A 26,889-nucleotide genomic window follows, 5' to 3' on the forward strand; every position below is an offset into this window, starting at 1 on the left:
CATGAAGGGATGCACATGGTCAGCAACAATACTCAAATAGGCTGTGGCATTCAAGCGATGATTGATTGGTACTAACGGGCCCAAAATGTGCCAAGAAAACATTCCCCACACCATTACATCACCTCCACCAGCCTGGACTATTATCACAAGGCAGGTTGGGTCCATAGATTTATATTGTTGGCTCCAAATTCTGACCCTACCATCTGTGTGCCTCAGCAGAAATCCTGATTCATCAAGCTATGCTTTTCCAGTCTTCAGCTGTCCAGTTTTGGTGAGCCTGTGCGCACTGCAGCCTCAGCTTTCTGTTCTTTACTGACAGAAGTGGAAGCCGACGTGGTCTTTTGCTGTTGTAGCCCATCTGCCTCAAGGTTCGATGTGTTGTGCATTCTGAGATGCCTTTCTGCTCACCACAACTGTACAGAGTGGCTATCTTAGTTACTGTAACCTTTCTGTCAGCTCAAACCAGTCTGGCCATTCTCTGTTGAGAAACAAGGTGTTTCCATCTGCAGAACTGCTGTTCACTGGATGTTTTTTCTTCATTGCACCATTCCGAGTAACCTCTAGAGACTGCTGTGCGTGAAAATCCCAGGAGAACTGGAACTCTGGAGAAGGCATATCTTCATATTCTCAAATGTGATCAGTGACATTTAAAAAAAAAAAAAAAAAAAGCACACCGTCTCTGTCACTTTCACACCAACAGGCTCGTGACTGCTCAGGTCAGAGAAAGTGATTTATTTTGGGTATATTCTGAATAAAGTGAAATTCAGCTTTGCAGCAACAACATTTCATGTTGGTTAATCTGTTTTATCTGTGGATGAAGAGACTCTAAGTACAGAGAAGCCCCAAAGCTCTGATAATCAGATAGGACTGCCTCAGCTTGAAGTTACCTGGATTCTCTGAAATCTAAAAAAAATGTCATGTCACACACTGGATGTATAAATATATAAAATATCAATTTTATTTACATATCACTTATGCTGAAGGGTGGCATGGAAGGTCCAGAGTCTGGGGTTTAATCATAAGCTCAGCCTACTGTCTGTGCACGTGGACACGTTTCACATGTTCTTTCAGCGTCCAGTGTTATCCCACCTCTCAAACCATGCCAATAGGTGGCTCTCAGTTGCCCTTAGGTGTGATAAGTGTGTGCATGTGTGTGTATGTTTTTTGTTTCTTTTTCTTTTGGATTTTTTTCCCTGATTCCTTCACTAATTTGGCCTTGACCAATTCCCACCCACCAGTTAGGTTTCCCTTATCATATGCCAGCTACAACCTGTGAAGGTACAGCCTATCACATGCTTCCTCCGAGTCACATGAAGTCAGCCAGCTGCATCTTTTCAAACTGCTACTTATGCTGCGTCACAGGCAGGAAACACACTCGGAGGAAAATGCTATCCGCCCCCTTTCGCATGCATGAGCTCATAGATGCCCGTGATTGGTTAGCGTCACTGTGATTGATAGGGAGATAGAGAGTGTGCCTTCCCCCCTAATGTGTGTGTATGTGTGTGTGATTGTGGTTCCCTGTGATGGACTGGCATCCCTTCCAGCGCGTATTCTTATGCCCAGTTTTCCTAGGATTTTTTTTTTTTGCCTCAGCCAAAAAGCCATCACTGAAGATGAATGACTGAATGAACGCCGGGCACATTGGGCTCCTCTTTAGTCTCTCCCAGCTGCTTGCTGCTTGTTAGTACCTTTTGTGTTGATTACTAGAAAATTCTCATAGGATTTCAAAAGCTCAACTCAGTAAATATATATATATATATATATATATATATATATATATATATATATATACAAGCCTTTGCACCTAAGCAATTGAGAAAATCTGTAACCACGCAGAAGAGACAGAAAGATTATAATCATTTTTGCTTGTCTCTTGCACTTCAATTGTAATTATTTTTTCTGGTTTATATGGCATATACAATCAAGATGTATCATCCATACATCCATTTTCTATACCGCTCATCCTACACAGGGTCGCAGGGAGCCTGGAGCCTTCAAGATGTATCATTCTGTTTGTAATTGAAAATAAACTATTATTTCTTTTATTTTGTCATCAATATATATCATTTAGTACACCTACTGTAATGACGCTTGTTAGTGGTTTTTAAACATTGTGCTCTGATGGACAGCGTGCTCTTGTTAGAAGAAATATAATGTTGTGTTTTGATGAAAGAATTTATTATGAGATGGGTTTGTGGTGGTTTAATAGTTGTAGTGCATTTTGGTCATTAATTAAACTGAACGCCGGGAATGTTTGAAATGTTTTGAAAAAACGTTAATTTGGCAATGACTAATGTTTATTATTAATTTTACAACCTGTATAACGATAACCACTTAATAGTAGCACTGTACTGTTAGTGGAATTATAGCAATGTGTCCATAAACCCAACAGTGAAAACCTTCACTCAGTTATACACATATTTACAGTAGAACATTGGCTGTCCTATAAGTAAGAGAATGAATAAACCCAGCATACTGAGACCTCACTAGAAGCAAATATGTCTAAGAACAACAGATGGGTAACAAGATTCATTAAACATGGTATGCTGTTTTAATGAAAATAATTTCAGGCCTAGTAAAAAAAAAAAAAAAAAAAAAAAAGCAATGTAATTATATGTATTTAATTGAATGTAATGTTAATTTTTTTATTTCAAAATAGCAACACATCTATACATCAAACATATAAAAATTTATGTATTAACAATGCATGAGTTTAATTTTTTTAGTTTTGAATAAGCATTTAAATACCAAAAATACTTAAACACTTCCATTTTTCCCGTGATGTCAGTTGGTACTGCTTGGGTCAGTGTGTTTGTGTGCATATGTGGATATGAGTGTATATGTGTGGATATGTGTGTGCGCGCTGGCAGGTGCTGAGTGTGGTAGGGTGTGACCCTGGTGTTATGAAGAAGCCGTGCCCACTCATTACGGCGGCCTGATTCACAACACCAGCTGACCCGCCCCACCATACAGCTCTGTCCACTGCGCTTATCCTGCCTGTGTCACCAGATAACAGCATCCACTCACCTGTCAATCAGACACAAACACACATCAGATCAGATCAGATAATTAAACATCCTGTAACTAGACATGGCACGATGCTGGTTCTCTTTTCTGATACCAACATCAACATGGGTTTTTATTTGAAACACTTCACTTAAGATGGTCATCTAATATGAACATACTCCAACTGCCAAAATCCTACAGAAAGAAATAGATAGCTTAACTTCAACTTGACTTACAAAAAAAAAACAAAAAAAATATTTAAAATAAAAAAATATATACAAAAAAAACCCCAATCAAAACAAACAGATAAAGTAACAAATAAACGTATAAAAATCATAGTGCAAATATGTGCAATATTTAATTACATAACATTAAAACAAAATTTAAAACAATTATAATTTTGCAATAGTTAGCTACTTGCTGTTGTTATGGTATATCAGGTACCTACTGTTATTATCACAGGACCTGTTCTCCTAATTTGCACTCCATATTGTCTGGTAATGATCTTTTATGACACTGTTGACACACTTTTATATAATATATTGCATCCAAGACCTTGGAGAACACTATTTCATTCTACTATATACTTGTATATGGAGAGAATGACAATAAAGCTCTCTACTACATTACATTGTGCTAAAACCAATTCTGTGATATTTCAGGCTAAATTTGTTGCACAGTTGGATTGGATTTGTTCTTTTTTTCCATCTGATATCTGATCACAGATTTTCTGCTGATATACAGATACTGAACATCGGATCGGTGCCATCTCTAAACGTAACCCTTACAGAGAGAAGTCCTTTCGTATGTCTAACAGTATATGCAGCAAGGCCAGATAACTGGGGGCTGTAGCAGTACTCCAGCTGTGGTCTTGCTGCTGTGGAGGTTCTCTTCTCTGACAGCATGACTATTGAGGTCAGACTAACATCTCTGAACAGATGAGTGCATGAACTCTGAGCTAACACTGACTTCATTCCTCCATTATTGCTACTGACTCAGAGGAGCTGAATCACTTTTATAGAGTAATACAAACAAGTAATCCATGATCTCTGTCTGTTTTATTATTAATGACTTTCTTACTTTAAAGGGATGTTCAAGAGAGAGCTGTGATTCATGGATAGACACTTGACACAAATCTGAACACTTGTTAAGCATGATTAATCCTTGTGAGAAAAACTGCTGTCCTTTCAGTAAGCTATTTGCATGAGTCTATTTTGTACAGTCACATTGAACTGTTTTTACCTTCACAGCTACAGGCATTGTATGGAGAAAGAGCAGTTATATTTTTCTGGTCATTTCAGGTAAATGATTTCAGCAAGTTCTAACGCAGTGCACCTACTTCCTGCCACTTGCCTGCCTCATCTTCCTGCCACTTGCCTGCCTTTAACCCTAGCAGCTCAACCCCTGTTAATTCCTGCACAGTTGATCATATCACACCAGCATATGATGTACAGGCAATATATTTCTCTTTAATCCTGTTTCATCCGCTGGCCTGCCCCTCTTGCTTATCCTAATAGCGACATAGCACACAGAAAGGTTTGTACTGTAAACTTTTTTATAGGTTCAATTAGAAGGTGTGAGAGGTGAGTGGGGTGATCTTGGATGCCTGCCCATGCCCTTCAAAGAAATAATGCCACCATACTGTGCTGAGGCCACAGGGAAAATACATACCAGCTTATTAGACCAGTATCTGACAAGTTTGTGTCATGTGTGTTTGCATCTGAGAGGGACATGTAACACACACATTGTTTTCATAGATGTACACTAAGTTTAATTTTCAAACGTCCTTGAGATTCAGTGAATAGCTATTATACATAATGCAGCACACATGCCAAGGCACTTCTGTGGTTAGACATTTCATATTTCTAACAGGGAATTTGTGTAGCTCAGTGTATTCGGCTGACTGACTGGGCCGTGGCGGCTTCCTGGTGAAACACCAGCTGCTCCTCTGACAGTTGTGTGATAGATCAACGTTCTCTGAATCTTCTCTTCCTCACTCTACATGTTGTCAGATAGGCTGGCTTCTGTGTTCAAATAGCACCGTGTTGAAGATGTTCCTTCGCACAGACAGTGACCATTGCATAGTCCTGTACAGGCTATTATAGTTTGGCATATAGTTCAGCATATAATGTTTCAGATACTGCGATATTTTATGTAATGGTTTGAATTGGGACAATATTATAAAGCCTCAGTTATAACACATTATATTGCTGAGATATTAGTACAATTTGTACTAATTTGCAGATCAGTTTTATACATTTTAGGTATTTACCTGCCTTTAGGTAGTAAAGACATTGATAAGATATTCTTGACAAGACACATCTTAGTATAGTGTTATTAGTAGGCTGTAATTTCTTTCTGGCCTAAATGCCAAAAGCTTTAGTTAGCACTTGAAAGATGTGTTGTGCAGAAACAGAGGACTATCTGGTTAGGCTTTAAGTCTCAGGTACAGTGCTGTACTGACAGCTGATGGAGCAGTAAATATCTCCTGGGTGCATCAGACATCTGCACTCAGTGAGTAAAAAGTCTTTGCCTAGCATCTAAAAACAGCTTTTGGTATCCTAGTGGAAATCAGACATTTAGATCAATCATATAGCCGCAACCAGAAAAAGAAAGAATGGAAAAAAGAAAGATAGATAGATAGATAGATAGATAGATAGATAGATAGATAGAACTGCATCAACATTTTGCACTGAGACGCTGCTAACTCTATACCCAACACATCAAAATGCAAAGCAGGATTACATTCAGGTACACACCCTAAATACTTTATAAACTCACCAAAAATATGGTATTGTGTGTACAAGTTGGTATATGTGTATGTGCATGTTTACACATCTGTGTGTGGGCTTGCGTGTGTATGAGATTGAGTTCGTGGTCATTTGCAAGTAGAGAGACTCAGCGGCAGAGCAGAGTTTCTTATCAAGCCTGCTGCAGCTGCCGAAGGTGAATTTCAGAAATGACAGGAAAATACAAGGTACATACAAATGCATCAGTGCTTGCTCTGCCTCACACACCTGCCTGACGATTTAGGTGTGCTGACCAACATTTTTATTGTTAAAACCCGTATATAATTGTATAGTCTGGTTCAGATATAGAACTAATCTGTGGTTATTAGTTACTTGTCAGTAATTAATAAAGGCTGTAATAAATACAATATGTAGGATTAATGAATCTTATGCAGGGTGATACTGTAAAAATGTTTTCTTTTTCTTTTTCCCAACAAGGTTTCCACTGGCTAAATTTGTATAGGAATACACTCACCTTTATGATCTTCTGAGCTCTGGTGTAGTAGATAACTAAAAAGACAAAAAAAACCATAATAAAACTATATTAGTATAACATTTAATACAGTCACTCATAGCTGATTTTAATCAGGAATTGTTTTTCTTCAATTATCTGACTGAGGAATTGAAGCAGTAAAAATGTGAATAAATGACTATATTCACTCTGCACAGAGAACACATTAGAATGAGTGTGAAAAACAGTAACAGCAGGAATTATTTCTCATGTCTGTAAGGATTCTTCTATATTACAGCAGAAGGCAGTTTGCTCATTAAGGACCAGAGAAGCCTTGTGACGAGCTACTGGTCTGAATCAGACTGCACCAGTTCCTCTGTGAGTAAGCTCTTATGGTACACACACACACACACGCGCACACACACGCATACATACGCAGACACACACCCACACACGCACACACACACACGCATGCAGGCCCTGTGGTCTCTAGGCTGTCAGTGAACACATGGCCGACTGTTATGGTCCCTGCAGAATGTCTGCTTTACAGAATGATTGTAGCACACACTCTCTTTGCATCACAAAACAAAATCATATCTGTCTCTTTCTCTCTCTCCACCTCTCTCTCTGTCTATCTCTCACTTTCTGTCTCTCTTTGTCTCTTCAATTCCAGAAGTTTCTCCGTAATTACAAGGCTGAATCAAAAAGGAAGCTTTATCGACTAAAAGGCACATCCATCATCCTCCCAAGTACGATTCCTCCTGTAACTGTGGCAGCCTACATGGCCTGCAGGAACAATATGGCTGTTTTTCATTCCTGGCTTATGTTGTGATTGTCAGTAGAAATATTAATTAGAGTGAAATATTATAAAATTTGACATCCCTGTTTTAACCTGTATTATGAAGACACGGTCATGAAGGAGGAGTAGCGGAAGGTGATTCATCTTATATATGCGCCATTTCTCTGAGCATAGAACAGCCTAGTGTACTCTGAACCTGAGTATTTGTGTGTGTTTGGCAGGCGTGGCACTGCAGCAGTGATAGAGAGAAAGAGAGATAGAGAAAGAGAAAGAGAAAAAGAGAAAGCAAGGTCCCCTTTCGTTTGAGATCAGAACACTTGGCTTTGTACATCCTGAAAGAGACAAACACCACACGGGTGGAGAGAAGTGAAAAAGAGGACAGGAGGGGAAAGGAAGAAAGGACAAGAGAGGTGAGGACAGGAAAATGACACAGAAATAAAGGATGGGCAGGACAGAAAGTTGTTGAATGCAGGAGGATGAGAGAAACACACTGGATCACACATAATGCAAAAGATTCAACAACAAAAAAGGCAATTAATGTATGTATTAAATTTCAGAAATTTTCTACGAAAATGATTTGAATCAATTCAGCAGGATTGATTGACTTGGTACTTCCCACACAAATTAATCCAATCTTTATGAAATATCTGAAATATAGAAAAATATATACAACATTAATCAGGAGCCCAAATAAGCTATTATCATTTAGAGCTATACTGCATCTAGCGTATCGATCCAGAGCTAAAATGCAGTTTTCATGCATTACGCTGTCTGTCTTCTTCACGCTAGCAGACAAAGAGCAAGCAACGGTGGTGCATTAGGAAGTCCATTAAAACTCTACATTTCTTAATTAGCCCTACTAAGATTATGTCTTTCCCTGTGGGCTCCACAAAATGCAAGTCATTCTGCAGTGCCTCCACCCTTCATGCCCACCATCATCATCACCATCATCATCATCAGCAGCAGCAGCAGGGAAAAAGAACCAGCTTTTCTGTCTGAAACTGTATATTAAATTATATCATCCATTCAGACTCACAGGAGGCTGAAAGCACCCATGGTAATGGTATGGGGATTGGTAATAAGCAATCATGTAAAAATCGTGTACATAGTGTTCAATTAAATATCAACACCACACACACCATTAACTTATATGTAATGATTACCAATTATTGTAACCAATGGAGTGCTAAATATGATGATAGGATCACTTGCTTCCACCATTTGTTATGCATTTTGCAATTGAGGAAAATGATATATTGACATTTATATGTCTGTTAAAGCATCTAAAATATTAGATAGGTATGAAAGTGTAACATTGCTTTTAAAATGACTGTCATTTTAATTAATACAATGCAATGTTGAAAGCCATTTATATGTACACTATAAAAATGGATTAGATGTATAACATTCAGCCATACAAAAACATCAAAAATCACTTTCAAAAGTGGATTGTGAATAGAAAGAAATGTCACTGGAGTAATAAAAACAGACACTTCTCTTTTATAATGAAAAAACATATTAAGGCAAATGGGAGTTAGATTTCTTTAGTAATTCACAACCCTGAACCAAGCATATGGTCACTGATAAATTTCCTGGTGAGGCTGCTGACTTTTTTAGAATTTATTATCTACAAATATCTACACTCTCTTCCTGCGACTACAGTGGAAAAGCACGCATAGTCAATAAAAGCAGGGTGATTTAGTTGGGATGGACTAAAGGGCTCATGGTGTATTTGGTTGATTTACGTGTGAGCACAGCAAAGATAAGAAGGGCGAGTGAAGGAAAGAAAGAAAGAAAGAAAGAAAGAAAGATAGAAAGAAAGGAGGCACACTGTCAATGTGGTGTTTCCTGAAAAGAGATATTGGCAGGCCAGAGTTACCCTACCATTCATTCACTCTCTCTGTCTCTCTCTCTCTCTCTCACACACACACACACACACAATGGACACGTGGCCACTCTTCTGTCTGTCATGCTACACAAAGAGAAGAAAGAAAAATACAACAGTCTTTAACAGAGCAAACGGCTGCTGTACACTTTATTGAAGCTGTTATACAGATTGACAGAGTGACTACAGGAAAATGAATTGTGAACTATATGTGATGCGTATTCTACATATAATATTCTATATATATTCTATATATAAAATTTAAAATACACTAAATGGCTTAAAATTACATTCAGTTATTTTAAGACTTGTAATATTATTTACATTATTCCTGTAGCTGATATATTACTAACGATCCTAAGCCATGAAATTAATTTTGTGTTTTACACATCTGGAGATGTTGAAAATCAATGGGTTTTACCTCCTACAGCTTTAGAAACACTTAGTTTCCACAACTGAAGCATGTTTGTTTAAAGTGCAGACCGAATATATTTTCATTTATATTTTCTGGAGATTACTGTTAAATTGTATTCATATATAGCCTGTGTTTTTCATAATGTCTTCTTTAAAAAAGGAGCACAAATGAAAGACTGTTTAGGAAGTTTAGCTCATTTCAAGACTGCAGTTTTTCAATTAATCTATAATAAAGATTAAGCATAGTTTTATTTTTGATGCCTGTCAATCTTTTCCACTCATGCAGTGGTTTATAGCAACAGAAATGGATGTGACAATGACAAATTTACATAAAAATGGCAAAACAAAAGTGTATATAATTTTCATTACAAGGCATCCTATAAGTCACTGAGTTAATGTATATTTTCAAATTTTTACAGATCAAAAAAAGACCAAAAAATCCCAATAATTGTACTCATAAGAAAGCAAAGTCAATTTTAAAAAGCACAGGTATACACAAATTGTGCACTGAGAAAAATGTTGGACATATTGAGCCAGTAAATATTTTTTTATTCTGTAAATAGTTTTTTCAAATTTTTCTCCTATGATGCTGGACTTATGGGACACCCTGTATAATACCTCAAAATAAACTGAGTGTAAATTGTAGTTTTATTAAAATAAAGCATTAGAAGGAGTTTGTAATGTCTTTTTCTTTTAACTTACCATACAATGGGCTGTTGGTAGCTTACAACCACAGTAAAGGACCACCATCTTCCTGTGGCACTATGGAGAAAAATAAAAAAAAGAACATTACAAAACATGTAGATTTGATAAAACACATTTCTCAGCCCTTTCCTTTGTAACACTGAACATTTTACTGAAAATTTAAATGAGAAAAATTCATAATGAATTCATTATTCTCCTCTCCTCTGTGCTGTGTTAATCTATTTTAAGTTCATCTTAATCCATTTTATTAGCAACTCATTTTAAATTTGGCTAAATGATTTAGACTAGGAATTTTAGACTAGGAATATTGCTTAAAGAAAGGCACCTAGGCAGCTACATACACACAGACACACACACACACACACACACACACACACACGATGAACTGAGAACACTGACAATAAATCTTCAGTGGAAGGCTTGAGAAATTGATTAAGAGGAAACAGTGGAGATGAAGAAAGACAGAGATGGACATGCAGAAAGAAAGCTGATAAATAAGGCCAGAGAGGAGATGAGTCACTGAGAGGTATTTAGGTGGTGCAGTTCTGCTTTTCTCAGTGTGCCGATGGGTGGACAGCAAGCAGGTTCCTTTCACACAGATAATAGTGTCATTAATCAAGCGGTCAGTGCCTGGGCTCATTATCGCATGTAGGCTGTATGATTATGCTCATTGATTAGACTGAAAAAAATTGCCTGTTTTTCTAACCTGGCTCATTCGGTCCTGTTCTGGTCGGATTGTTTATTAATGACTAATAGATTTGAGGAGGAGAGCTGACAAACTAGAGCTAGAATAATTATGTTTTTAGTGAGACTGTTAAGACCTACCCTAGCATGATCAAATGTACAATTTATTTGGAAATTATTTAAATTTGGAAATTAAAATGAAAGTGCTTGGCCTATTTGGGAATTTAAGAAAAGCCTCCTGGGTGAAGTTCCCTCATGAGCTGATACCAAGTGTGTGCAAAGCTTCATCAGGAATACTGTTAAAAAACACAAATTGAAAATAATTGTGACATATCCATAAGTGTTATTTCAAAATATTGGTGTCTTTATTATTATTCAACAATAACGAACAGCAATGAAAACCCTTCTATGAGCATGTGTCCCAGCCTTAGATTTGAGTGTATATATAAAGTATAGAGACAAAATGCTTCTATAAATGATTTGTCCTCATGTGATATGAAATAATAAAGTATCTTATCACAAGCAGCCTCTGTGAGTTAGTTATACTACATTTATTAACTGAATTTAAAAATTCCACTATTGTCGATTTGTATACACAAACACGTTTTGAAACCAGCACCAACCTTGTAAAATTAAACATAACATTTTAATAGTTTTTTCCAGAGATAACCTGAGAGTAGTTCATGCAAACGTTAACTCTCCATGAGGGCGAAATGGCTGGACTTTGTTCTATTTTATAAGAAGTAATAAGCAAAGGTATGCTAACTCCATCACTATTCCCAACTGTTAACCTTTGTCATTTTTCTCACAACTTATGCAATACATATTGTTACGAACTCCAACAAAACCATTTGACCAGATGCCTTCAGCAAAAATGGCTCTAAAAACTATAGTGTGGTTTTACATTTTGCATTTAATCTTATTGCTAATCTCATCATGTAAACCTGATTGTCACATTCACAAAGTCTGGATTAAGTGAATAGGAAGGGAAGTGTCAAGCTGAAAAAACAAAAAACATATGGTTCCATACTTTTATATGTTTTCTTATATAGATACACAGATATATAAAATAAATATAATAAATGCAACACATTTTTAGCTCTGGCTGTTGTTAATGCTGAGGTTCTGTGTGAAAGAACCCACACTGAGAGAGATTAGCAGACAGGCAGGATGCGCAGTAGACGAACCCCACAGTCTGGGTTTATAGGCCCCTAAACACACCCAGCTATGAGTCTAACACTGCCACAGTCAGCACATCCCAATACTACAGAGCTACACAAAGACACTTCATAATACACATAATTCAGCATCTATATATTTCTCAAAAATAGCATGTAATGCAATTTTCCTGAAGAGTAAAGCAATGTTACATTTTAATTCAGTCTATTGTTTATTTTATGTAATCTGTAGGGAAATGTATGTACACATACAAGAATTAAAGATTAAGCGTTTTGGATGTAGTGTGTTGCGTTTCTCTCATTTCTTAAATCTACTGTTTTATTCATAATGAATAAACGAATGAATTATAAAATGTCCTGTTGCTTGACCTGCACAGGAATAAACAGACTGCCTACACTCTAATTACTTTCCTTTTCTTCCTGATTTATATTTTAAAATGAAATACACTAACACACTAAGTTCTGACAATAATAAGGAGAGGAATCAGGAGCAGAAACACCTCTAGCCAACTGGCCTAAGATAAAAGAATATCAGCCACAACTCCTGAAAATTAGGATAGAAAAATGGGGCAGTCAAAAAGGAAACATTAATTTTACAGAAGTATTGTAAAGCCCCAGGGCACACAGCAACCGATAGCTGTCTGTTCCAAAAAAAAAATTCACATGGAAATATAGCTCACCATGCAGACTAGGCCAACTGTCCTCTCATGTACAAACACACACACACACACGTTTGTCTTATTATCCCACTATCCTTATGAGGACCATCCATTCACATAATTATCAACTGCATATAAATATATAATGCTAATTAATGCTATGCCTACATCTAAATATAAACCTAACATCAGCTTATTCCTATTCCACATATTTCTGGCCACAAGCGCGCACACACATACACACACACACACACACACAGCAGCCCTTAGTTGAAGTATTTCAACGATTTTTATGAATAAGTTTTCATACCTCCTTCTTCACCAGATAATCTGTTTCAGAGAGATGGGAAATAACGATTATATGTGTATGAGTGCATATGCTGGAAGCAGCAATGGTCAAACTTATTTTTCATAACAAAATGGCTGATATACAAACACACATTTACAAGCAAGACTTCATTTGTAAGTACCTGAATTGGTTACCTTTGTTTCTCCCATAAAGAGAGTAAGGAGTAACAATATTAATACTCATAGCAGCATTTGAAGTCAGGCAGAAGAAACAAAAATGTCTACCAGGAGCAGCACATGTAAAATCGCTGACACTTTGTGACTAAATTTGTGCCGGCAGCAGAAAATCTCCTGGAGAGGAGGCAGAGGCGTGAAATCTATTTACGACGGCCACGGGCAGGAAGGTTTCTGTCCTATCACAAGGAACCTCTCGAAAGTAGTGCAACAAGCCCCAAGTGTGCTACCGCCATTACTTTACAGTTTTATGGTGTGTGTGAGTGTGTGAGAGGGGTGTTTGTGTGAATGAGGATTTGCGGCGGTATTGTATCGAGACAATGTGATTGTTTTGTGCAGCACTGTGAGCAGCATTTCTGCATCTCGAGCTAATTCAGTTCACAGGATCACAGCAGACATATTAAGAGATAGCAGTGAACTTCCTTCTGGATTACATGGAGCTGTGTTTTTACAACAGCTAATTACTTTACCTAAAATTCAGTCTCTCTCACACGCACACACACGCATACACACACACACACACACACACACAGAACATTTATTAGCAACCCATTGTGCTAGTGTTTAACTAAAGGACACCATCACAATTTTTATCCTTTTTCTGATAAAAAACAGTTATCCTCTGCTGTAGTCTCAGAAATCACTCAGCTGTGATGCAAATAGCACACAATTTACATCTAACTAATCCTCTTACACATGCAATTCCAAAGCATGAATGCCAGCAATTATGACAATGTGTTAATTATTGATAACACTTTGAAAAATAATCTTAGATTAATTTTGTCCAATCTTTGCCGCAAATTCTCAGGGCATAAAATGGCGGCCGGATTGCTTTTGCATTTACACTATCTCAGATAAAGTGAAGATGAGTACAGTTTAAGTCCTAGTGAAAAGAACAAAGGGCTACACATACAGCAATGTCCTCTTCCTGCCTATAAGATGAATGCCCATGCCAGTAGTAAAGCGTAGGCAATATGGCTTCAACAGATAACACTAACAAAAAGGCTTCTTTAGTCTATGGTTATTGCTCTAAACAGGAAAGAGGACAGCGGTTTGCTTAAGCCAATTCATGTGACAAGAATCAGGCTACACAGCATATGCTGAATGTCCATTAGTGAAAACTGCACCATCATATTCCTGACAGTTACTGAAGTATCAAATGCAGAACATCAACATCTTTTAAAATCTTTTAATATCTAAGATTTGTTGTAGTTACAATATTTCTTATAGTTAAAAGTTGATTTGTTCATTTTAATATGATTCCAACATGGCGTGTGTGTGTGTGTGTGTGTGTGTGTGTGTGTGTGTGAAATAATTTTTTTAACAATTTATTACAACATATTTCCTGTAATAATTGCAATGACAATTCACAATAATAATTAGAGGTAAAAGAAAGTTAGGGTTAAATAAAATAAGGTTTGAAGGGTATGTTGAATCATATGGAAGTAATTATATATTTAAATGTATTGCATCAAATGTTGTAAAGGATTATAGGAACACTAGTCTTCTTAGTGAGGAACAAATACTATAGAACCTAACCAACCTAATCACTAAAATGAATTTATGAATCTTGAAGTTGTTCAGTTGTGTATTATAGTAAATCAGAACATTCATGAAAATTGCCAATTGTGTTAGCTTACTTTGCTACAGTATGCATTTTCCAACATTTTAAAATATAATTGCGATATTTCTAAAGAAACCTCAATAATCCTGGTGTGCATTATATGACATACATAGGGATATACACTCTTTCTACATGGAGACACATTTTCCTTACTTGCTTTAGGGCTCCATGTAGAAATCCAAATCATTTTGCATACAATGTTATGAATTATGAACAGAAATGTTGACCCTGTTCAGTGGGAAATAAAGACTAACACAGATAGAGCTGAGTTGAGTGAAGGCTCCTGTAGCCTCAGAAACCTGAAAAGACCTCTGCCCCATCCTTAGCCCTGTAACAAAGCACTGTGCTGAACAAAAAGGAGCCTTCTACGGCAATGTGAGAGCATCCTTCCTGTCCCTAGCACGCGGTACAGAGCTAATATTAGCTTTATCCCAATAATGACACAGCATTTACCGGCCATTACAGCTCTTCTAATGCACAAGCTTCTTTGATGTTCAAACAGACAAGTGTGGATACGACACATGGAAGCACCAGACAGGAAAGAACAATGAGAGACAGAACCACGGAAGAGAGAAAGAGCGATGGGAAAGGCCTGAGCACTCGTCTAACAGTAAACGAGTACAATGGAATGTGTGCATTGCTCTGAGAACGTTTTACCTGGAGCTAGTGATAATGAATATACATGTATATATTGGGTTGTCATAGAGATCATTTGATTCACGGGGAAACAGTCAGAAAAAATCTGACAGTTGGTTGTACTTGCATTTCATGATATTATACAGCATTAATTATAATTACACCACTGTAACTATATATGCATGCAACTATATAATATATAACACAAAATAATTAAAACAGTATTAAAGGTTTGTACTATATATTGTACGTAAATACGTATATTTAAACCAAGCTTAAACAATTTTGCAATGCTGCTAAATTTTCAAATTATAACGTACATTATAAATGCAATATGCACAAGATAACGGATAAGCAAACAATGGATAAAGATTTTTAAAAAAAATATTGTTACTATTAAAAAAAATAAATCAAAACCCATTATTATAATATACACACACGGCGGAGAGACACCAGAAAAAGACTTACCTTTCTTTAGCATTAGCATAGAGGAGCCTGCACACACACTCACGCTCCCACAAACATTCTCACACACGCATGGGCAGGCAGACAAGAGAGCCCATCATTGTTCTCCACTAACTCCTCCCACACAAAGCTCTCACCCAGTACGTGTGGAGATATGCAGGAGCAACAGAGTGCACACACACACACACACACACACAAAATGTGCACATGACAGCATGCAAGTGTTCACACAAAGAATCCCGATGAGAATCCAGTGCAATCACATGATGCATGTGCGTGCCTAAGTGTGTGTATCTATTTGTGTGCATGTATGTGTGCGTATGCGTGTGTGTGTGAATGTGTAAATGGCCAGAGGGCTGCTACAAACAGGAAACAAGTACAGGGAAACCCTACAAGCCACCACCCTGACAGTCATGAAGCAGTAACAGATATAGAACATGTGTGTTTTATGAAACCGTTGAAAGGTAACGAGGGTCCAAACGCACACATTTCCACATCACATACACACTCTTTGCATTATTAATAACTCTTAATGGTGCCATTATATGGAATAAGGGTTTTGCTATTTTAACACGGATTAAAGTCACAATTCATGAGACAGACAGATGAAAAGAAAAAAATGCTGAAAGGATTTTCTTGTTTTTCGTGTTCCTTTTATTTCTTTCTTATTTATTTACTATACACATTATACCCAAACCGTTTCAGGAAAGAAAATTATATAACAGGCTTTTTTTTACTCTACCTGAAGTTTGACTTTTTGCCAAACAATAATCAAGGCTTCAGATAAGAGGATGGATGTGAGAGATGCTGAGAGATGGGTTTGATGGAAAGTGAGTTTGAACAATAAACTATTGTCCTTGTCCTTGTGGCACATTTTGTGGCACAGTGTAAGTGTGTAATCTAGCTGTTCTACACCAGAGAGGTGGGAAGAAAGAGAAAGCAGGAGAAATAGAGAGGGGGCAGGGCTTAGACACGGAAATGAATGGCTAATTCCAGCATATGAACCCAATCAATGAGGAAAATTTGAGAGGGGGAACAAGAAGATGGATGGAAAGAAAGAGATAGTGAAGGAGAAATAGACAGAGGTTAGATGGATTCTCGTCCCTTCTATGGGAGATTTTGCATTTTCTGTTGATGGCTTTTGTTTGATAATCTGCATTATTACCTGACAAAATATGCTGTATACAAAAATTCACAAAATTGGGAAGAATCAGTGTGAGTGATCAGTAAAGACTTGTTTATTAGCTGATGTCTGATATAATTTGTTTGATTCACGGTTCATCTCCAGCATGCTATATTGGAAATGCAATTCTTTATGTTACATAATAATATTACATACATTTTTCATATTGTCCAGCTATGTTTCATATAGATTAACCTTCACCTACATTTGATTGCAATTAATGCAACTACTAAAAAAAAAAAAAATTAAGTCTTAATCATGAGGTCAGTGTCAGTAGAGTGTATTTGTGTATACCACACTACAAATGAAAAAGAAAAAAAAAAATCAAGAATGCATCGAAATGAATTGAACATAAAACTCGATATAGATGTGATGAAAGACACAGATGCACACTTGCGCACATGTACGCATCCATGCACACACCCACACACACCCCTACACACAGTGCATGTACATTTTATATGTTCGCCATACCATTTTCCCACAGGTTTAAAACAGTTTGCACAGCGCACAGACAAAGCAAATATCCTGATTATAAAAATCAAATTAATTTGCTCCTAATTGCCTTTGTTTTGGGATGTGCCCAGGAGAACAAAGGGGGAGAGAACCGGGTATGAATCTGCATGCATACTCCATGTGCACCTCAATGTACAGAGCAAATCCACCCACACCGTGGAGCTCCCTGTCAATCACACGGCTGTGGACAGCACCTCCACCACGGCCATTTTGTGATCGTGCAGAGTAGGAAAGCACTGTGCTGCTCATTACATACTATAGTTTATACAATATGCATCATATGATTACCGTTAAAACATTTTGAATCCTATGTCCACTTTTCTATATTATTAAAAAGACTAATATCAAATTATTTAATGAATGTAATTTATCAGATGTACAATGCATAAAATAATTTAGGTATTACAGGTATTGCCTCTGCTTTCTGCTTGTCAGCGTGTTAATGGATATAAAGAGCCTCTACAGCCATGTTATTGATTTATTAAGTAATTTTATATCAATTAATATTATATAAATACAAACCATTTTGTTCCTGAGAAACTCTCTGACCTTCCAGCTCTCAATAAATGTGCTTTCATATAATTCACATTGCATAAACGTTAAGCAAAGCTTTACGGCTGATGCACTTCAGGGTGAATATGAGGTTAAACGCTCTGCATTTGGTTACATACGGCACCACACCCAGAGCCACAGAGAGCAAATGGGACCACAGCCAGATGAAATGATGATTAGAAAAATGCTTTCTGTGCTTTCTGATCAGTGTGTGTGTGCAAGTGAACTTTTTCAAAATCCAATTTATGGTTTGAATAAGTATTCTTAAGTGCTATTCACTGAATAGTGAGTCATCTGTAATGACCGCTTCGTATATCTCAATAATGTAATAATTCTTATTTTTTTTAAACAATGGTGATGAATATGTAGATATCGTATATGTAGCATAGACAAATGTACTGACTGTAATATTTATCTAAAGTGTATCTAGAAGGATTAACTCATTTTTTCCTGAGAACAGGTATGTGGAATACGCATCACATATCATACAAACGGTACCCCTATTCATATACTCATAGGTTCTATAGTTGAGTAACATAGTGTCTAATAAATTAGAGTATAGTAATATGGAGTAATGTTAAGTAGGCATGGTGTAGCGAGGTGTACTACTGCGCAGTGTTGTATGATTTGGTAGTTTGTTGGTGCTGTACAGTGACGTACTGTACATTTTAATGCCAGGTTAAGTGAGAGCATATTCCTACATTCAGTAGTGGCAGGAGTGACAGCTGCCCTACATGGGTTTTCCACACTATTGAACCCTCACACATGCTTACACCCACACATTAGTGCATGCACCCATATGTGAATGCAGAACAGAAGCACGATAGCACAAAATATCAAAGAGCAAATCATTCAAATTGTCATGTTTTCATGTGGAAAATACCTCATTTGTCCCTGCGTTTGAGGATGAATCACGTCGACACAGACAGAACAGGTGTGTAAATCAAACTGCATGTCTGGCTGTGTCTCTAGAGATCAAGCACTAGCCTGGACTTCAGATTTTCCACCCTACACCCATCATTCCTAGCTTCAATAGAATATTCTGGTCTCCATTACCCTCCATATTGGACGCAGAGCTGGTAATTGACAGTGAAGTAATTTCTAAACGAACAAGACCTTTTAGTTGAACCTCTCAGTCATTTAACCTCCAAGTTACTCAGAATCGTACTGGCGAACAGTAGAGTCAAGTGCTGTCACATAAAATATTTTCTGTCCATGAATCAGATTTGCATGTCACTGTTCAAAGAGATCACACTCCAGACGTCACTGTGCGACTTACGATGGGCGGAATCAAGACAGTACCCCACCTAATCTCAAATCTGAGAAAGCCTGAGAGACACTCCACTCTTTACATGTCAGATCATCAGAGTTAATCTCCATCTGTAAAAATCAGGAGTATTCTTAATGCTAAGCACTCTGGCTTTACTAACATAGTAAGATTTTGGGGTCTTCTACTTAATTTTTGACCTCCCACTGATGCTCAACTATTTTTTTTTTCTGAAACCTTGACAAAATCTCAAGGCTGGCTATGAGCAGTGTCATCCCTGCATTTCTGTCTGAATCTGAGACTGTGTGTGTGGATGAGTGCTGCTCACTCCATTTGTGCACTGATTACATTTACAATGTGATTGTAGCTCAGATCTCAGGCTCTTGGTGCCATTTCAGACTCTTTATCTCCTTGTGTGAGGATTTTAGGACGGTGTGCACAATGTTATATGAAACTGACTGCATGCAGTAAAAGGCCTGCGGGTTTCAAGGTCCAGACTCACTTCTCCACTGCCAGGCTTTACAGCGTCGACAGTGATTAAAGTATTCTTCATGCTTTTCCATGTTTGACAGGTTTATACACTATTATGGTGTGAAGCAAAAGTGTTCAGGAGCATTATATCTTTATGACTTACATGCATCTTACTATAGTTCTGAAAGTTTTCAAGCGCAAAAGGCCTGAGGGGTGTCATGCATGAGAAAGCACACAGATATAGTATACATAAAAGAAATGAATGTATGTGTGTATGAGTGTTTGTTTGTGTGTATGCGTGCATGCTTCTGGCACTTACCCCGATGTTCTCAGTAGATAGTGGTGCCGATTGTGTCCTACTGCCTTCCACTAGCTTTTTCTTTCTTTTTGCTTCTCTCTGTCTTAATTACTCTCTCTCTCTCTCTCTCTCTCTCTCTCTCTCCGCTCACACTTTCATACTCTTCAGGAGCATCAGATCGGTAGCTTCTCCCTGGCACAGAGAGTGGCGAGGCACATGGGAGGGGTGTTTTGTAATCTGCCAGGTTGTACCACCCACGGGAGAAAGTCAAGGAGAGGGGGAAGGAGAAGAGTGGAACTGGAACTGGAGCAGCTATACCTTCAGCGCTACCCTCCATCTGCTTCCGAGTGGTTTCGTCCACTTCCTGCGCCCTGATTGGAGCTCCCACTTCGCCTTCATTAAAATTCAAGGAAGGAGAGGAAAAAAAAGAGGAGAAGAGAGGGGGATGCCTTCACGCCAGAGATTGATTCAGCCAACATTATTTGCCTAAGATGTAAGGATTAGCATTAGTCATTGGGGCACCCTAAAATGAGCACGCTGCAGTCATGTTACTGTACATACGATTTGATGATGTGCGTTCTGTCTGCGCTCTGGGTGTGTAAGCTGCTGAGGCGGTGTGTGCTTGTGCGAGTGCATGTGGGCTGACAGATCTGGCAAGCATGACACTACAGTCACACACATCAGAGACATTAAAAAGACAGCACTTAGATCCTAACCTTGTAATAGTTTATTTGATGAGCTGCTTGCTTTTATCAGAATAATTTACTGTAAAACCCTAATTACATTTCCCCCAAAAGGAATAAGATGATTTAGTTGCACTTAAATGGAGGTAAACGGTCCACTGAGCAGCCACATGAGGCTTTTTGTCTTGTTATATGCACAAAATGCAGAAGTCTTTCTCTCACATAATCCTGCATTCACTACAGCACTGACATGGACAGAGCGAATGTGTGCTGATACAGGTTTATTAACTGCACTTCATTCTGTACTGTGCTGTTATCTAATTATAGATGATGTTAATGTCCCATTGCAGGAAAGAATAACTGACGTTAAAGAAGTATTAAATCTCAAACACAAAAAGGGGATGCATGGCAATTGCTGGAAGCAATAGCAATGCGTCGTGTAGGATTTATGGATAAAATTGATAAAAAGAGAGCCGTGCCTACAGAATAATACAGAAATAGAAAAACCCAGTGGTTAGTATTGCACAAGCAGCTTCCAAGTGAAAATAGATCTAACTGCTCAAAGCTAATTTCTCAAACAATACAAAAACAGAATCGTTGTCGTTGAGCACCCAGGGCAGTACGGTAATGATGATTTTATTTGAGAGGTCTGACTTTCGTGTATTCACTTTGATTGACACAAATTCCCAAGGCACAAAAAGCAATGTCCATCGGGTCTCATATTGATAAAGGACTTGACTGACAGGTAGGCGTGGGAGGGTAACCCACCATGTGTGCGTGTGTGTGTGAGAGAGATGTCTTTTGTCCTCTGTGTATGGAAAATAACACAAACATCCTGCACTCATGAACACTATCTAATTATGGTCATCTATATATATACATATATACATATATATATATATATATATATATATATATATATATATATATATATATATATAAGCTTTTGTATAGTTGTATAAATATACACATGACTGAATACGCACATGGCTAAACTGTGTGTGAGCTAATGTAAGCTGCTGTGTGCGTTTGTGTTAATGTAGCCTTAAGTACATAGCTGTGGAGTGAGGTTGCACTCCCTGCCCCCAACAAAGCAACTGCATCTGCACGCCTGACTGCCACTCTTACTGCACACATACACCGTGTGTGTGTTTCTATGTCCATCCCAGCAGCATTATAGCTAGATTTCCGTGTTTTTGTGTATATAGATGAAATTTACACATTGGTTTCTCTTTTCATGTTTGTTTCGGTGGACATGCAAATTGTCGCTTCTTCGATGACGGCGTGTGTCATGGATCACGGCAACAGTGAGATGTGTAAGAAAGAAGGCAAAGCTTCGTTCCTGACAAAGCTGCAGCCTGGAACAACCCCACCCTATAGGAATGCCTGCCTGCCTCGGCACAGTGGGGATCTGATTAGCTGCCACTACAGGAGATTGACTGAGAGATGGAGGGAATGGAGGGATAAGAAAATGCCAGAGGGATGGCATAGGGATAGAGGAGGAGAAGAGGAAATTGGCCATATACGCTTTCCTTAGGGAACGGCCTTATTGATTTTAAGGTATCATGAGACGGTGGTAGAGATGGAGATGGTGGTGGGGTGGTGGTTGAACTGGCCGTATATGTTTTCCGTCTGTAAAGCACCATTGATTGGACACCATCACGTGATCGTATTTGAGTTTGACGGAGTGACAGAGATAAAAAAAGGAGAGAGAAGTAAGAGTGAAAGAAGGAACGAGAACCATCGGGTGGGGGAAGGGGACTTGTGAGCCTATATGTTTCCTGCACAGCATGAAGAAGCACCATTGATTGTGGCTTGTCGCTAGACTGTGTAATTCCCCTTTGGCTTTACATACAGTAAATGGATGATATTTGAGAATGTGAGTGTGTGCATGTTGTGACAGATCATTCATGGACATGTGAGGTTTTTTTGCACATATAATTGTCTACGCATGTGTGTGTGAGTGTTAAGACAATGTGTGTTGAATGATCTCTCTACAGTCCTTAGAACAGCTCTTCTTCTAATGGACTCCATCTGTCTGATCCCATCACCCACAGAGAAGGATGAGATCGTGCTAATATTTATGCTCACACCACCCGAGTGATGGTGGCCTCCTGGAGCTCTCTCTGAAAGCCTGGACACCGGGTTTACAAACTGTGGCAAGGCCGCTCTGACACTGAGAGTATTTGGCATCCTTGAGCTATGAAATCTTGATTCATATTTGATTTAATGACTCCATTCCTTGATTGTCTATTGATCTAGTGTGTCGAACCATGAGTCTTAATTTCTAGAGAGTGTAAACCATACATTATCAACACCATTTAAGCCTTACATCCCTCCACGCATCCTTCCACTTTGCTTGCTGAATTCCCTCATTAGACATCCCTTAGTATCTGAAATAGGTCACTAATTTCTAGAGAGAACATGAAGGAGTATGTGAGTGTGTGTGTGTGTGTGTGTGTGTGTGTGTGTGTGTGTGTGTGGGTACGCATGCACCCGTGTGCAGTTAAAAGCCGGCTGTCAGCATCTTGAGCAGCTCAAATGCATGGCTGCCCACTCGCCTGTTTGAGGATACACCCAGCTGTCCTAGGTCTAGCTCAACCCTGCCACCCCTGTGTAGGATGAGAGAATGTATGTGAGTTAGTGTGTGTGCGTGTGTGAGTGTGTGTAGGATGCACACAGACGGTTGTCAGGGCTCAGCTATTTAAAGCAAAACTCCACTGCAGTGCTTTGGCAAAAAGAAAGGGAATTGAAGGACAATGAAAGGAAAATCCATAGAATTAAAGTTTTCCCATGCTCAATACCACAACGATTCAAATTGATGTATATTGATTTTCCTTTTCTTAAAGATAGTGTAGGTCCTTCTAAAATTCATGAAAGATTACTATGAATAATGCAATCTAACAAGGCTACATACATAACAATAGCTACCTGAGATGTCTGCGCAGTCTAAGGAAACAATTTTTTATGTAATTTTCACCAAAATGTATTCCGTCAGCCAAAATATGATTGATATCCAACATTTGTAGGATATGTAGCTAGCAAGTGAAGGAAGATTAGCAGTTTAGCATTGACAAAATTTCATGGCTAAATCATTTATCATTTTGACTAATGCAATTTTATAGGATCTAAGAAAACATGAATTTAAACATTTTCATAATTATAAATGTAATATCAGTGGAACAAAAATGGCATGACAATCATGACATCAAACATAAACAGTTTCATAAAATAGCAAGACAAAAGAGATTCTCGCTTCAATATGTCTGTTACTACAGTTGTTAGCTCCAGGTAGCTAATAATACTAATACTATGTATTATTATTATTAAAGAAACTGACTTACACATCAGAAACCACAGAAAAATCCCATTTGAGATAACAATTAACTACAAGTGTTAACTACAGATAGGTTTGTGGCAAGTGTGATGATTTAAACATGCACACAATGCTAACCTGGTAACTTCTGGCTTCCCTTACTTCCTAGCTACAGTAGCTTCATAGAGTAAAATACTATGAATAATAAAAATCTTATGATACCAAATATGTATTCAAGCTGGATAAGGACAGATTTATTTGCAAATCTGTCATCTGAGCATTTACACAAGAAATTTGGTATTCATGAAAATCTCGTAATTTCAGAACAATGTTCTTATCCTACTCGTGCTCCTGAGTGTCTGTAAATTCACGCATAAGAAGACGAACTAATGTAAACCTCGACTTGATCGACTTCAAATCACATAATTTGCATCCATTACTGCACTTTTATATGTGGAACATACGGTCGAGTTTAAATAGCTTATTTTTGTTAGGTTTGCAGTATTTAGCAGATGGCCTTACTCAGAGCAACTTAGAGAAATGATTTGGAGTCTCTATTGAAAACACATCCTCATGCTAGTTCACTAGTTCAGGGACCAAGTACCATCAAGAAAAATTTGTGAAAACCATTTTATATTATTGACATTAATTAAAGAATATGAAAAAGAAAGAACACAAACATATTCATATAAATTAAGAGAAATAAAACTAATCAATCAATTCTAACAAAAAAAATGCGGTCGTGTATATATATGGCTATAAACGTTAATAAATGGAGGACGAGTCGGTCTGTCTGCGCAGGGCTGTAAGCCATAAACAAATGCCTCAGCTGACGAAAGACTTAGCGCTTCTTTATTATTATTACTAATAGTACATTATTAAATATTTTATTTATTTCTTTAATTGGTTTTAGGTTATTTTATTTATTTTATTGCCATAAAAGTGAGTAAACATAACTTCCACTTTTGCTTTTCAGGCTTTACCCTGATTGTTCATTTCGTGCTCCCAGCCGCCTGTGCACTTGACCTTTTATGGAGTTTTGTGGGCATCACTACATGAAAATGATCTGTATTGGAAATGCGCTTTGCACTTTACAGGTGATCAACATATGCATGCAAGTACGAAGAAAATCAGCATTTCCAAAACTATTGTAAATCCAGCAAAAATATTTGTTTGATTTGACTAATGCAAACATTTACACACACACAGCTTTACTAAAAGATTGATAAATGAGGCCCATTATTCAGAATGAACAGATCATGTGTTCTACATGATCTGTAAAACACTCATCTGATACAATTACAGATGATACAAATAGTTTTTTTTTTTTTAAGAAAGCTTACCAGAAAGCTTCACAGGGCAGCTACGCCCAGTTTAGGTTTAAATTTGAATACAGATACTGATATGGATATTTGGAGCACTAACCAGATACAGATATAGATGCAGGTATTGTGTTACACCCCTAGTCGGCTGTGGACTACATTTGGTGAAAGTAGAGAATTATGAGAATTATTATTATTGTTTTTTGGCTGAACTATTCTTTTAAAAAATCTTTGTTTTCATGCTAGATCAAAACCAGATGCTAGCTCTCTACCTGCCTATACTTGGCTAGGGATAAGCTGATGGCATTTAGATCGCATATAGTTTACTTCATGCCAGACAGTGAGTTGTTTTGAATGCAGACACAGTCAGGGCTTGTCATAAGAGAACTCAAATAACTGCACTTTCCATCCAACTGTGTATCCATTGACATCTGCTGTGTTTTTACACACCCATAATGCAGGTGAGTAGCAGTAGCTGTCTTATTTATGGCTATTTTTGATTGACATGTCTGTGGGGCATGTGAAATGATCTGCACAATGTATTCCAGTGCTGCCATTTGCATTAAGTAGATAAGTAAGAGTTTACACTGAGAAGCTGTTATTTGCCTGAGGTTGTTCAGTCAGAGGTGATCTTGCCTCGTGGCTGAGTACACAGCAGGATTTGTTTTGGTGTTTTCCCTCTCCATGTCAAACATGCCACTGACCCCTGTTGAACCAGCATTTCACTCAGCGTTCAGCCATAGGGGAAATGATATTCTCCGCAGTCTCTGATCACACACACACAGCAGAAACTTATCAAGCCCAAAATGAGTCAGCATTCTTGGCCTGGCTTCATCCGTGTCTCCTCCCCTGCCACTGCCACCTTCCCAGAATCCCACACTGCTTCCCAGACACAGCTCAGCACCAGGCTCCCAAAGGAGCAATCAGGAACAAGCAGCTAGCAGCAACAGACATGAGTCAAGTGCAGATCAAAAGCCACTACCAGCAAGTGTGTCAAGGTAGGGGTGTGTATTCTGAGAGTTCATTCAGTTTTGTAGTCAACAACAAATATTATGGGCTTATTTTACATTACAGATGCAGACCTTTTCCACCGAAAAATCCCCAATTGATAGTTAAATTAAACCAATTACTCAGTGAGCATAATTTATTCATACAGCACTTAATTCTGACAAATAAATCAGAGTTGGATGTGATTCATTAGGTGTTTGCGCAATATTCCTAAGTGTGTGTTAATGCTGATATATCCTAGTTATGAGCCATTAAAAGTTACACACTCATTTTTAAATATTAACTCATTAACTCATTGTTAAATGTATTTGCAAGTGGATTTGAATAAAATATTCAATCTATTCCAGTAATTTATAAGACCAATAGGTCTTTCGGTTAAAAAAGAAGGGATTGTGTAGCTTTCTAAACTGGATTAAGGTATGATGAGAATACCCTACAACCAAGTGTATGCCATTT

At 37.8% G+C, this 26,889-nt stretch overlaps 1 long non-coding RNA gene across 2 annotated transcripts; it reads right to left on the reverse strand.

Annotated features, from left to right (window-relative positions):
- Positions 1-1,828: 1,828 nt before the first annotated feature.
- Positions 1,829-20,366, reverse strand: LOC113534189 (uncharacterized). Of its 2 annotated transcripts, none has more exons than XR_008302554.1 (4): positions 15,821-20,366; positions 10,047-10,106; positions 6,271-6,305; positions 1,829-3,027 (listed from the first exon to the last, which is right to left on the reverse strand). It is a non-coding gene; the product is annotated as an uncharacterized LOC113534189 (long non-coding RNA). The 2 variants fall into 2 exon arrangements; XR_003403480.3 differs by having other exon boundaries at positions 20,126-20,355.
- Positions 20,367-26,889: the final 6,523 nt, after the last annotated feature.

Source organism: Pangasianodon hypophthalmus, chromosome 1 (assembly GCF_027358585.1).
Source record: "Pangasianodon hypophthalmus isolate fPanHyp1 chromosome 1, fPanHyp1.pri, whole genome shotgun sequence".
Taxonomy (NCBI): domain Eukaryota; kingdom Metazoa; phylum Chordata; class Actinopteri; order Siluriformes; family Pangasiidae; genus Pangasianodon; species Pangasianodon hypophthalmus.